Source organism: Gadus macrocephalus, chromosome 8 (assembly GCF_031168955.1).
Source record: "Gadus macrocephalus chromosome 8, ASM3116895v1".
Taxonomy (NCBI): domain Eukaryota; kingdom Metazoa; phylum Chordata; class Actinopteri; order Gadiformes; family Gadidae; genus Gadus; species Gadus macrocephalus.
Window position 1 is genome coordinate 20,259,336 of NC_082389.1, and position 13,711 is coordinate 20,273,046.

Consider the following 13,711-nt stretch of genomic DNA (forward strand, 5'->3'; position numbering starts at 1 on the left):
CATAGATTAGTATGACAGAACATCAAATATTATTTTTATTACTCACACAGTTATAACAATTGAATTGTAATTGTATAATGTTATTGATGCACTGATCTCTTATCTTTCAATTATTCAGACAATACAAAATAGTTTTCTAAATCTGAACTGTTGAATACATTTTTATTTAATTTGAAATAATTGTATTTTGTATTATGATTATTATTTTGTATCTTTGTTTAAATCATCAAGTGGCCAACTCTTTGAGGACTTCCTGTGAGCGCACACACACACACACACACACACACACACACACACACACACACACACACACACACACACACACACACACACACACACACACACACACACACACACACACACACACTGTTAATCGTAATTACTTCTAATTAGAAATGCAAATTAGCAGCAAGAGCTTTGATTAAAAAGCATTTGAGTTCCTTGTTGGTTTGTAAATGTTCTCTGCTGGCACAGTTGAGTTGTGGGAGAAGGGATAAAGTATTGGGACATTGAAAATGTAATTAATCTGTAAATGCTTTGACGAAATGTTTCTAATTACTCCAGAGCACACCCACCCCCGTCGTTTGTGGTATCCCCAATGCTGTTGCACTAACTTTCCCCTGTTAGTTAGGATGCACAGGAATTACAGACTAATTAGGCAAAGATAATCATTAGTGCTAATTAAATGTGATGGAACAAGAATGACAATGAATTGAGAACAGCAGCATTAACATAATTTTACTTTATATAATTTAAGAAAAATTGTTAACTGATAATCATAGCATTAGAATTGAGATGCCAGTATTTAACTGTTTTTTTTAAGTTGATTGAATGATTTACATTTAAATGTTATTATGTCATTTTGCTTTAATCAATTAAGGTGAGACAAACAGCAATTAAAGCACAAACTCAATATTGTTATCCTAAGATTCCAATAAACAACTGAACAGAATAAAGAGCAGCTATTGGAATCAGAATATTAAGTTATAGTTTACATTTTCATCTATTAGTGGTATTCATAGCAATTGCAACAAAATGTGATAATTCTTGCCCCCAAAAAATTCACCATTCTTGTGTCATGACTATACTGCCCCCTTTGGAAAAGTATGTCTTGCAAATCTCAAAACTAACTCTTTATTCACTATCTGGGCCCTTTTACAAAATGTAATACTGTTTGCTAATACATGCACTATGTTTATCAAGTAGGCCTACCTTCATGGAAGGGTTACACATTTGAAAGTTACAACTTTAAAATGTGTACAAGTTGTATGTCTTTCTGTGGCTCCCATATCAATTCATCTTGGATAAATAAAAACATTCAATTCACATTTTCTGTTTTAATTCTGTCATTAGTGTGAGCATACAAATATACATGTTTATAATCAGGTTGTATCACAAATGGTGTCATCATGACTTGATTAGAAAATTGGGGAAATTGGGCCTATTGGCTTCTAATCTCTCTGGGGTGATGTCAAGCAATCAGAGATTGAGGCTTTGAAGGATCCTGAATAGTCAGAGGCCCCTGGCCACCTTACAATTGTGATATTCTATCCGGGCCAAAGCAAAAAGTCAGAGACGCATTATGATAAAGCTGTCACAAGAGGAATCCCTGATCCTACTTCTGTGGGGATCCACACAGAACTGATCCAAAAACCAAACCTAAGATTGATCAAGACTAGCGTAGACACCATGACTTGCCACTAGATATGCACACTTTTTCAAACATTCAAATTATTCATATTTTCATATTTTCAGCTTTTTGGTAGCATTGGTTTTATTCTGTTTTAGCATTTGTAGGTGCCTGTGTCTTATCGTGTTTCCATCAGAAGAGACTAGTATTAAAATTAACGTCAAACCACATTGGCAACACATTTGGCGTCTAGACACTATCAAATGATTGTTCACAGGGACGATGGATCCATGATGTCTGCCGGGATATGATTCCCCCCTTAAGGTGTCTAGACCTGGTGATGGTGTGACTCTTGATGGAGTGCCTCAGCCCTGAAGGTCCTCATCTTTCTCCTAGACAGGTGGCGCTGATCCCGGAGGTGGAGGGAGTGGAGCTTAGTCCCGGAGGTGGAGGGGGTGGAGCTGAGTGCCGGAGGTGGAGGGGGTGGAGCTTAGTCCCAGAGGTGGAGGGGGTGGAGCTGAGTGCCGGAGGTTGAGGGGGTGGAGCTGAGTGCGGGGTGGAGGGGGTGGAGCTCAGTGCCGGAGGTGGAGGAGGAGGGCTGCAACCAGTCTCAATGAAAACAGACAAGCCACTTTTGCTGTGACTTGTGTATGTGAAAGGTGCATTATAAATAAACATAACCCACCTACTGTGGTCTTTCCAATAAAAAGCCCTTGTCTAAACACATTATATGCTTCACAACTCGACTTGCGTAAGAAGGCAATTAAAGAGGTACGGGAACACAAGCAGCTGAACGCAGCTTCTCTGGGCAGCATACACCTGGAAGCTGTAGCTGCAAGCTGTGATAATGTCACAGGGAGGAGGGAATCAAAGATTCACCAATAAGAAATAAAGACAGATTATAATACTCTATCAGTCAACGGTTTTAGAGTTCATGTATCTTTACTTAAGCACACTCTTTTAATTTTACTTTATATTCATATTGTTTTGTCAAAACCCAATGTTCACTTTAACTTGCTGACATTTCCAAGGTTGAGGGTATTACCAGGAGTCCACCAAAGTTACAAAATCAAATATATAATGCTATGATATAGTAGTCAGACCCATATAATGGCTCATGATATAGCCACTATTTCTTTACATCCTAACAAAGAGTTGTTTTCTCATATACAGGTATTTGTCAATGTTTCAGAGCAGGAATTCCGTCCTTAATGACCCAGATTTGTTTCTATTTTAAAGCAAAGGATGAAAAGCATTTGAAGAATGAACCAAGGAGAGGGTGAATCCCGTTTCATTGCTCCAAACAAATTCTCAGCCCTACCCCTCGCTGTTGCGCGTTCACGCGCCGTGGAGCCGTGTCCCGAAAGCCATTTTAAGGTAGGGTAAGGGGTAAGGGGAGGGCTAACATCCCCTCAAAATTGAGATTTTCGATGGGCAGACTCAAAGAAACTGAGAACGCTCCAGTTGTGACTTGCTCCCACAATACTTTGCGAGCAAATGGAAAATCAAAAAAAATCCTAGGCAAGATGGTGGTCGAAAAGATGCGACAGGATCGAAAACCACAAATGTAAGTGTTTCCCATGATGGTAATCATTAAATCATCTGCAGCCCGGCCGTGGACCGGAGTTGAGGAACTGCCGGGTTCATGTCGTATGATATCCATGTGTTCCATGTTCTACGGACTCCAGGTTAAAGATAAGCTTTAAGTCCTCCATGAGGGAGGGGTAAAGCTTGGAGCAGTCATCGTCTTTAGGTGTCCAAGCAGACTGGGAGTCCCAGATATCAGAGATGAATGCTTAACACCTAGAGACACATTTTAAATAGGAATATATTACAACAATAGAAAGGGTAAGCGGTAAAATAATAAACCATATAGACAAAACCCATGAGAGAGATAACAAAACTATCTATACACGTTGGTACTATTTGGTGTAACACGCATACACACACACACACACACGCACGCACGCACGCACACACACACACACACACACACACACACACACACACACACACACACACACACACACACACACACACACACACACACAAAGTCACCCACATGACCACCTTTGTGATCCACTACTGCATTTACAAGATAATCAATAGTTAAAACTGGTACTACTATTTCAAATTTTTTAACTAAATACAAAAATATAAAAGGAGCGCTGAACCTCATACAATTACTCATACACATAGACACATGTGCATGCCCACACAAACACACACACGCGCACACACAAACCCCCCCCTCCCACACACACACATACACAGACACACACACACACACACACACACACACACACTAACCACTCGTCCCTCACCCATTCACTGTGGCAGGAGCCTCCTCTCATTTGGTTGAACAAAAGCAGATTTAATGAATGAGGGTGAATGCGGAGGGAGAGGCTCCAGACACACTCCACCGGTATGCAGATGGGATTGTGTTGGTATGATTTGAGTGACAGCCCGTGTTATACAGTGTGACGCTGCATTGGGGGACGCCGTCAAGGATGGAAATAAGAATTTGGAGCGACGCACATACAAGCTTTTTACACTTTGTCATGATCTTGTCTCCAGCAACAATTCTAATTGCAAAAAAAACAAAGCCAATTTCTGATTACTGCTTAACAAATCTTACTTAAATGTTTTTCTAAAGCTTTGCTTATATTAGTCAGGATTTGGACAAGGATCAAGTCATGGGACTAGTATGTAAATCGCTGCATATTTCACTGAATATTAGTTGGTTCAGGGGTTGCCTTTGTTTATAACATTCAGCAGCAATACATCACAGCTGGGCTTTCACCATTATGTTATTCCTGTTTCTATTTTTGCTAGTATCTTTGATGAGGATGTAAGAGAGTGAAGTCGTGAACCAGGCCCTCAGAGTATCTATACATGGCAGGTTGCCAGACATCATTACACTACTGTTAACCTTATTGAAGATTCAATACATCTAGGAGGAGAGAAAGTCCACTTAGAATTGTGAAAACATTTTGGCTAGCAAAGCCCGAAAAGAGATTGGTCCAAAAGATGGGGAAGTAAGAATTTGAAACTTCAAGTGTGTGTGAGTTGAACAAGAGAAAGGTTGTATACAAGCCTCTAAAACTCGACCATGCATAATTGAAATCCATGTGTTCACAGTATAAAAGCAGCTGGTTTAGGGGGTAATCCTCTGGAATCGATGGTTAGGTAATGCTTATAATCCATGAGTATTCCTTGGATCCATATATATATATATATATATATATATATATAGGCTATATATATATATATATATATATATATATAGATTAGTGCTGTCAGTTAAACGCGTTATTAACGGCGTTAACGCAAACCGATTTTAACAGCGTTAATTTTTTTATTGCGTCATTAACGGTAGCCTGACTGCTATGTTCAAGGCAGTATGTTGGTATGTTCATCGTTTGCACTATAGGCTTTTTTTTTGTATCGTCCTGTTTTGATCAGTATATGCCAATGTTGTTATCAATAAAAAAACATTTGCACAAGGCAAGCCGATGCACTTCTCCATGTTGATAAGGGCATTAAAATTAGTTACAATTGTAGCTATCCAAGGTTATTGTTGGTAGTGGTACCAGCCCAAGTTTACTGGCAAGCTAGAAATTCCAGTTTACTTTTTCTGAAATAGTTATTGTTCATGGCTCAACCCATTTATAAAGGGTTTATTAGATTTTTAAGATAGTTTTTATATAAGTTGAATAATTAGATCAATACTTCCCTGAAAAGAACCTCCACAGTTTTCTTCAGGTGTCAGATTACATATTTTTAAATACTGGGTACATTCTTGCAAATGTTTCAACCATTGAATCAGTAAGTAAGCTGAAACTGTACTGTAAAAGAAAGACTTGTTTGTTGTCATGGTATTACAACGTTCATCCCATATTCCTTGCAATATAACAGTGTCCATGCAATTCAAATTTTCTTTCAAACACATAATTTTGCCAAAACTCCCATAGTGTATGATCATTTAGTATAAGCGATAACTACATTACGCATGGGATTTTAAAAGCCATTGTATTATGAGAAAAGTTGAAACCTTTGAATTCATTATTTTTAAATATTAAACTTTGAAAACAAGGGCATCCGAATGTATTTGGTTTTTAATTGACTTCAAATATGGAATTTCAAGTAGTGCCATTCAAAAAACAGAATAAAAAAAATATTTGTTTCAATGTTCATTGATGATGTTGATAAAAATTGGTAGCAGGGTATTCAAAGGACAGGCCCAATAATACACATAGTCCAGAAAATGTTAAGGGGGGTTAGACCACGGAGGGCTGTGGCCTAGACGGCTTCCCGAACAACAGAAACATCCAAGATCATCATCGTCCCATTACCCTAGAAAGTTAGACTGAGTGAACTGGTTTTACGGACTACTGCCCTGTGGTTGAAGAGCCCCACCTGGATACCACTGCGATTGTGTTGATCAGCAGTGTGGATGTTGAGGAATACAGAGACGAGGTAGCCCGGCTGGTGAGACGGTGACGGGGACCAGACCAAGGTGGTTAATGGTGACTCCAGAAAACACTGAGCGCCCCGCCACTCGATCTTTATCAACAGCTACTCAGTGGAAGTCCTACACTGCTCTTGGTCTGCAGGGTTCAGTTGACCTGAACTTCAGCCTCAACACAGAGGACATTGGCCACCAGCGCCTCTACCCCCTACCCTGTCTGAGGAAGTGTGGCATCAGCTTAGGATGGCTTCTGTTTTTCTACAGAAGCCCCATAGAGAGTGTCCTCGCAAACGGCCTTAAAGTGTGGCATGGGAACACCACTGTTCAAGGCAAGAAGGCAGCCCAGGGGGTGGTGAGGACAGCAGAGGAGATCAAGGGCTGTTCTCTTCCCAACACCTCGGATGTTTCTCTGTGGAGGTCCCAAAGGCCCTCTGCCATCTGGACTCTACACTATCAATCACTACAGTGCAATGAAAATCCTCATTCCATCAACCTTCTTTAAAGGTGGTGTAGGACAGGCAAGAGTTAAGAGCTATTCTTTTGATGTAATTGCCCTGGCATAGTGCTGTGAGAATATCTGTTTCTGAGTCGACTGTGCCTGCCTCTTTTTGAGGCAATATCGATTTTAGACCTCTTCCAACTAATGTCTGACCAATCAGGGTGTCTCTTCCCTGATTGGTTTGAAGAATTCATCTTGCCTGTCAATCACAGGTGTGTGAAATGCAACCACCCTCTTCCGCACTTTTCTAATCTTTCCCCAAACCTAGAGGCCCTGTGGTACAGGGGCCGCTCCTATAGGGCCCCAAACCTAGAGGCCGTGTGATAAAGGGCCCTCTCCTTGACTTCATTTGAGTTGGATTAGTAAAACAAGAACATAGTCCCACTTATGTTCTTTGTTATAACAATTGGACAAAAGGGTCATGGACATTTCAATTATATAATTCATACATTCATATAAAATGTCCTTAAAAGTTGGTTTAATTCACATTGCTCAATATTGAATAGTGGTACATGAGGCACGCCATGAGTTCCTGTGAGGGACAAGATAATGAATTATTCTATGGAGCTGTGGTGCAATAGATTGTTCTAGCTCAACCATGTGCAAAGAGTGGAAACAACTATTGAGCAACGGCTCAGCAAAGCATGTGTACCAACCATGGATGTATAAAACCATCCAACTGGCTGGCATCACTTACCCAACTTCCTTCTCTGCATACTCTAAAGGGGAGTTGTCATGGGCAGTGACTGTACAAGCTCATATATTAAAGCGCTTCCCATTGGTAGGACCAATGGGCAGAGAGGGGCGGGATCCTGAAGCAATATGGTTGTGCTCGGGTCTATTTGAGCTCTTACATTTGTGCCATCCCTCTTACTCCTGTTCTTCTGTCTCCGGGAATCCAGTTATTGGAATCTACACACACAAACCAGACACTCTGCTGGCCTATGCATTGCTTCATGACAACCTGCATGCATTCAAACATGTTCTTCCTTATCTGTTCAGTTTATCATAGTTGAGATATTGAAACAACAAATATCCTTTGACTTTCTGCATGAGGCTTACAATATAAAGTAAATATCTATTTACTTGATATTGTATTGTTGCTGCTATGTGTGTGTTGAGGAAGCATGTGCACTTGTGCAATAAGAATGGAATAAGCTAATCTGATTCTGATATACCTGCAGTCATTAAAAGTCTAGAGCTGACACACTGCAAGGTCTTCCCAAGAGGTTCATCCCACACATGTATGCATGTATAAAAAACGATATGGTCTCTAGAGATTACTTAATTTACATTTGGTTTATTTCTATAATCCAAATTGGACGAAGAAATCGTTGTGAATTTGTTTCGGTGCGTCAGTGTTGCGGGGATGAATTATAGCCGGTAGAGGGAGACAGAGAGCTGACAATAATACTGCATACACTTTACATACGTAAAACTCACTTCAGAAACGACAGAGCTCGAGTGTAATATTTAATCTTATTAGATTTATACTCCTATGTTTTTTTAGGAAACGGATGACACGAATGATATTCTCTCCCTCTTTCTGTAACCCCACCCCCATAAGTATCATAACCGTTGTTGCTACAGATGGCCCATTGTTCCTAGTGCTCTTAACCCTGTGCCTTGTGGTCTGGAACATATCTGGACACCCTTGAATATTATTCCTCTCCCACCAGAAATATAATAATAATGATAATAGTTACAATAATAACAAATTATTATAATTATATTTATTTTTTATAATTTTTACTATATTGATGGTTATTTCAATTGATACAATAATAAATTGAATTTTCATCTCCTTCGGCCTAGTCATTTCTCAACTATCCATTGATTGAACTATCTATTTGCCAAGATTGAAGAGCTTTCTCCTTTCTCTCTCTCCTCCCTCTCTCCATTTCTTTGGTGGGTGGTAAATGTGAGTGTGCTAAATGGGGCTTGGGAGTTAAATAGGTCTATGAGAAGGGATTAAGCTGCCTCAAAAACAGGGTAAAGAAAACCTCTGCCCAAACATCACAGTGTTGTGTGTGTGTGTGTGTGTGTGTGTGTGTGTGTGTGTGTGTGTGTGTGTGTGTGTGTGTGTGTGTGTGTGTGTGTGTGTGTGTGTGTGTGTGTGTGTGTGTGTGTGTGCGGGTGTTTGTGTATGCGTGCGCAGACAGAGAGAGAGACTGGTCTAATTAAAAACAGGGCCATATTGTGTGGCCCCGAGGGCAGACTCCAGTGAGCGCTACGGGGACTGAGCGGTGGGAGGGGTCAGGGGGACGGGGCCTGAAGTCTCACTGCTATAACTGGCTGGCAGAGGACCAATTGGGGAGGGGGATTTAATTCCATATTTGGATTATGCAGATCAATCAGACTGGCAGATTAGGCTACCCATAACAGAGTCTATTTGGGGTAGGAGATTAAAAACTATTTTTAAAGTGTTTTGTTGGGTGACCCCAAAACACTTTTTCTTACTTCAAGAAAAAAAGCAAAGGGCAACACATGGTCCACAGAGGTAGACGGATGAAACATCCTTTAACTCAAAACCAAGGGTTGCTTTACTTCAAATAACAACGATCAATGAATTAGCCTGCCAATAAACAAACTGTTTATTAATCAGTTACTGTTGTAAAAGTCAAAATGTAACCAGAGTGCATTTTGTGTTGTGGACCAGCCTGCTGATCATTTACATGAAATAGATACAATACAATGTTTTGTTTTCCACAAAAAAGCATTAAATCAACTATAAGGTAAATTATAATAATAAATGTTATGATTATGATCAAAAGTTATTGTAATGAATACAATAATAATATTATAATTACACACTATACTATACATACTATTTTTATAGAAAATGAAAGATATGTGGGTTCCAGATAGTGTGGCATGGTGCAGGGGTTGAGTTGGAGGATGGTTAACCACCCTTTTCATCACATTAGCTCAAAATTCCTTCAACTGTGTGTCTAAATGGATGGGCCCCATATCAGGGCTAGCGTCCTGCCGGGAGGGCATATGGACTGCTTTGTTGGAAGGAACTGAGTGTGTGTGCAGGGTCCACCAATCACTGTGCTAGCCTGGGGAGCTAAACAAATTGATTGGCAGGCTTAGCGCTGGGCTGGTAACGGCGAGAGGGCCTGCCCATTCATCCACACACATCTTGAGGAATAATATACAACTATTGAAACGGCAATGGATGTGGTCAACATTTGTCAAATGTTTCAAAGCTGGATTTGTCCCTATCTTAACAACACATATATTCAATCTATCTTGGTAAACCTAATCATCATTTCATAAAGACTGAGTGCTTGATTGACATGCATGGATTTGTTGTGAATATGGATCATAGTGTTTCCTTAAATGTGTTCTGCATGGTGATACATGTCATATGACAACACACAACTCCTGATAGCCTTGTTTAAAAAACTATAAACCTCTGCACATCATGTGGACGTTTTTCCTGTGTAAAACCTTTTTCCGGAACTTCAAGTGTAAATGTGTGTGAAAAACATTGTTGTTGGCAATATCCCAAGCAACAGGTGTCTGAGGAATACTTCAGAAGAATCACAAATGTGTGACGATATAAAGACAATGTGGAAGGAAAATTAGAAAGTCAATATCTTTTTAAAGAATATAAAAAAGACAACCCCTTTTTGAGGATCTGTTTTGTTTGGTAAGTAGTCTATTCACGAGGCAAAAAAAATATTATTTTTTGATGATAAATGTAAAGGGGCAACTAAGACAAGAGACAGACGGACAGTGTGTGTAGTGAGCTATGCCAAGGGGAACGGACCAATGGCTACACAGATTAGCAGGGCAACAATTAGCCAGAGCCAGTCAAGCCATCAAAACAAAATCGCCTTGCCGTTGAAATTTTCTTGGTCCAATATGTCACGCATACTTCATGACATACTGGACAAACTAAAAAGTGCAGTGACACACATCTATTCTTCGAAGTCAGTGTGCATTCAAGCACTCACACTGACACACACAAACACACATCTACACACACACACACACACACACACACACACACACACACACACACACACACACACACACACACACACACACACACACACACACACACACACACACACACACACACACACACACACAAACAGAGGTGCGAGAGCTCACACAAAACACAACTCCTTTGGTCATTATCAAATTTGGGCATCAGACAATAATTTTTTATAATTATAATTGCATGAATACAGTTTAAATTCCCTTTCATTCTTCCTTCAACAAGTTGTTGTAGAAAACTAAATGAATGTTTGGGTTAATGAAGCCTTTATTGCTTTCCAAAAAAACAAAACAAAACGGTTTCTGTAGACTTTATATGTATACAATACAATAGTAACACCCACATGCACACAAACATATACATGTGCACGCTTATATTGCATATCATTACTTTCAAGTAGGAGTATTCAAAACAATTCGTTTGAGGGATGTATGCAATCATTTTTATTTTGAAAAACATTCAAAACATATTCACAGGCACAGTTGTTGTTTGAATGTCACACAATCAATGTGCGTGGGTATGTAAGGTACATTAAGCCACACACTCACACTTCAAATGCACAGTTGACTCAAACAGTGTGCTTGCTTGGCTGTCCGTGGGTGGAGGGACCCAGCTGCCTGTATTGGCCGGCCACAAAGCACTGATGTTATTGACAGCTAAAGGCACAAACAGTATGAGACACATTAACAACCTGAACCCAAACAGAACTTGAATCATATTCTTTGTATCTAATGTAATGCTTCATTTCAAAAGAGGATATTCATTGGACCTGGCGGGAGGCACAAAGTTGTACAATGCTTTGTTCAAGAGTAGAAGTCATATTTGCTACACAGCTTGAGTTAACTGCCTTTTGTGGTTCACTTTAAAGGAGAAGATATAAAAGCGTGTGTGTGTGTGTTCGTGTGTTCGTGTGTATTTGTGTGCATGTGTGTGTGTGTGTGTGCTTCTTTGTGCGTTCGTATGCGTGTGCGTGGGTATGTGTGTTTGTGTATGTGTGTGTGTGTGTGTGTGTGTGTGTGCGCGCGTGTGTGTGTGTGTGCGTGTGTGTACGTGTGTGTGCGTGTGTGAGTGCGTGTGTGTTGTGTGTGTGTGTGTGTGTGTGTGTGTGTGTGTGTGTGTGTGTGTGTGTGTGTGTGTGTGTGTGTGTGTGTGTGTGTGTGTGTGTGTGTGTACGTGTGTGTGTGGGTGTGTGTGTCTCTCTGTCTGTGTTTGTATGACCTTATGTTTGTGTTAAGCCATTGTAGGAATTTAACCAATGGTCAAGTTATTCAAATGTCCTAGCGTGCACATTAGCATTGAAAGCACATTTGATTGTTTGAGTATTATCATATTCAAAGCACTGTTTATTTATATATTTAGATAAAACTATATAGATATTAGGGTTCTACGGTGCGTGCCCTTACTAACAAAGAATACCAACATGTATCTATAAAACAGTAAATAGAGATTGGTTAAAGACGAACATGAGAAACACCAAATGCTACCTGATAATAATATGCAACCTATAATAATATCCATGAGTTTTTATTAAGTGGCTTTGCACCCAGTTACGAAGCAATCTGGAGCTATTGTGCATTTCCAGATATTTTTCGTTAAAAGATACAATTAAAGTTACAATTTGATCAGGAGAATTGTTCACATTTTATGAATCACTTCCATTTTGCATTGACTATGTTAAAGATTAAGCTTGGATGATCTGTTTTAGTACACATTTAAGAAGCTATATTGACGGAATGCCCGTTCCGATAAGAAATCAAGAAAACAATCCATTTCTCTACAACGTGGCCAGCTTGGCGAAACGTGTTGGTTACTGGTCTATAGAGAGCCCAAGTCTACACCTTCAGCTGTCCGACATGGTTCCTTATTTAGGACAATTGCTAGAGAAATTCTGTAATGAATCACACATTTGATGTTTGTGAATTTAAAATAACATTTTGAAAGTCAAGAAAGATGCAAAGAAAGAAAGGTTTGTCTTACAAATTTTGAAGTAAGGACTTTGAAAATACGTAACTAGAAACACTACAAACCCAAAAGTTACATTAGCGACGTCATACCTATCTCTCTCAAAAAGCTACCTAGAGCTGCTTAAGCTAATTAAACAACTTAAGCATTAACTTAAGTTAATTAAATATATATTTTTGTTTCATTTTTTGGAAGTAGTCCCAGGAGCAACAGGTCTTGCTCATTCTTGCGCTTCCTGGATGATAGAAGAGCTAGGGTCGCTGGATAAACCACACTAGGTAATATATAATAATAATAAATATATTTAATATACATGTTGGTGTTGGGGATGTTTATTGTGTGAGCAGGAGATGTAGTGCACTGACAAAACGAAATGTTACTTTAATGTTTACGACAAATTGCAATTCCTTGAATTGAAAAGATAATCTTTTGCGTTGACAAATAACGTACTTATCGTACTACTATAATAGCAGGCCTGTCGCATGAGTTCCTCAAGTTACTCATGTGGGCATGTGCCAAGCATCCTGCAGCTCACACCCACACACACAGCACTCGTGAACGCATACATACACCGCAACCACGCACATACACACCGCACACACGAACATGCGCACAAACCTACATGGAAACACACACACAAACAAACACACACACATGCACACACAACACGCGTCAAGGCAAAGGCAGCAACATATACACAGAAGTGCACACACACACGCACGCGCACAAACCATACGTAAAGAAAAGGCAGCGACATACACGCCGAGCTAAGACGTTATGTTTTTAAACATAACGGCTCCGCCATCGACACCAAGCAGGTAACAGCACACACGCACGCGCACACACCACAGCTGTCACAGTCTTTCTGCCACGCCTCTTTCACCCTCGCAGCTGGGCTGCATCAGGTGATTAGTGGAGCCTATAAGTTAGCTGAACACTGTTCACCTGGTGCCAGATTGTCTTCGCTGTTTGGTTCATGCAAGTCTCTCCAGCAATTCGCCTGTCTGCTGTTCCCGGTTTCCCGATCCTGCCTGTCCCCGGCTACGTTCCCTGCCTCGTCCTTCTGGATCCTCGTTCGCCTGTCTCCTGTCCCGGTTTTCCGATCCTGCCTGTCCCCGACTACGTTCCCCGCCTCGT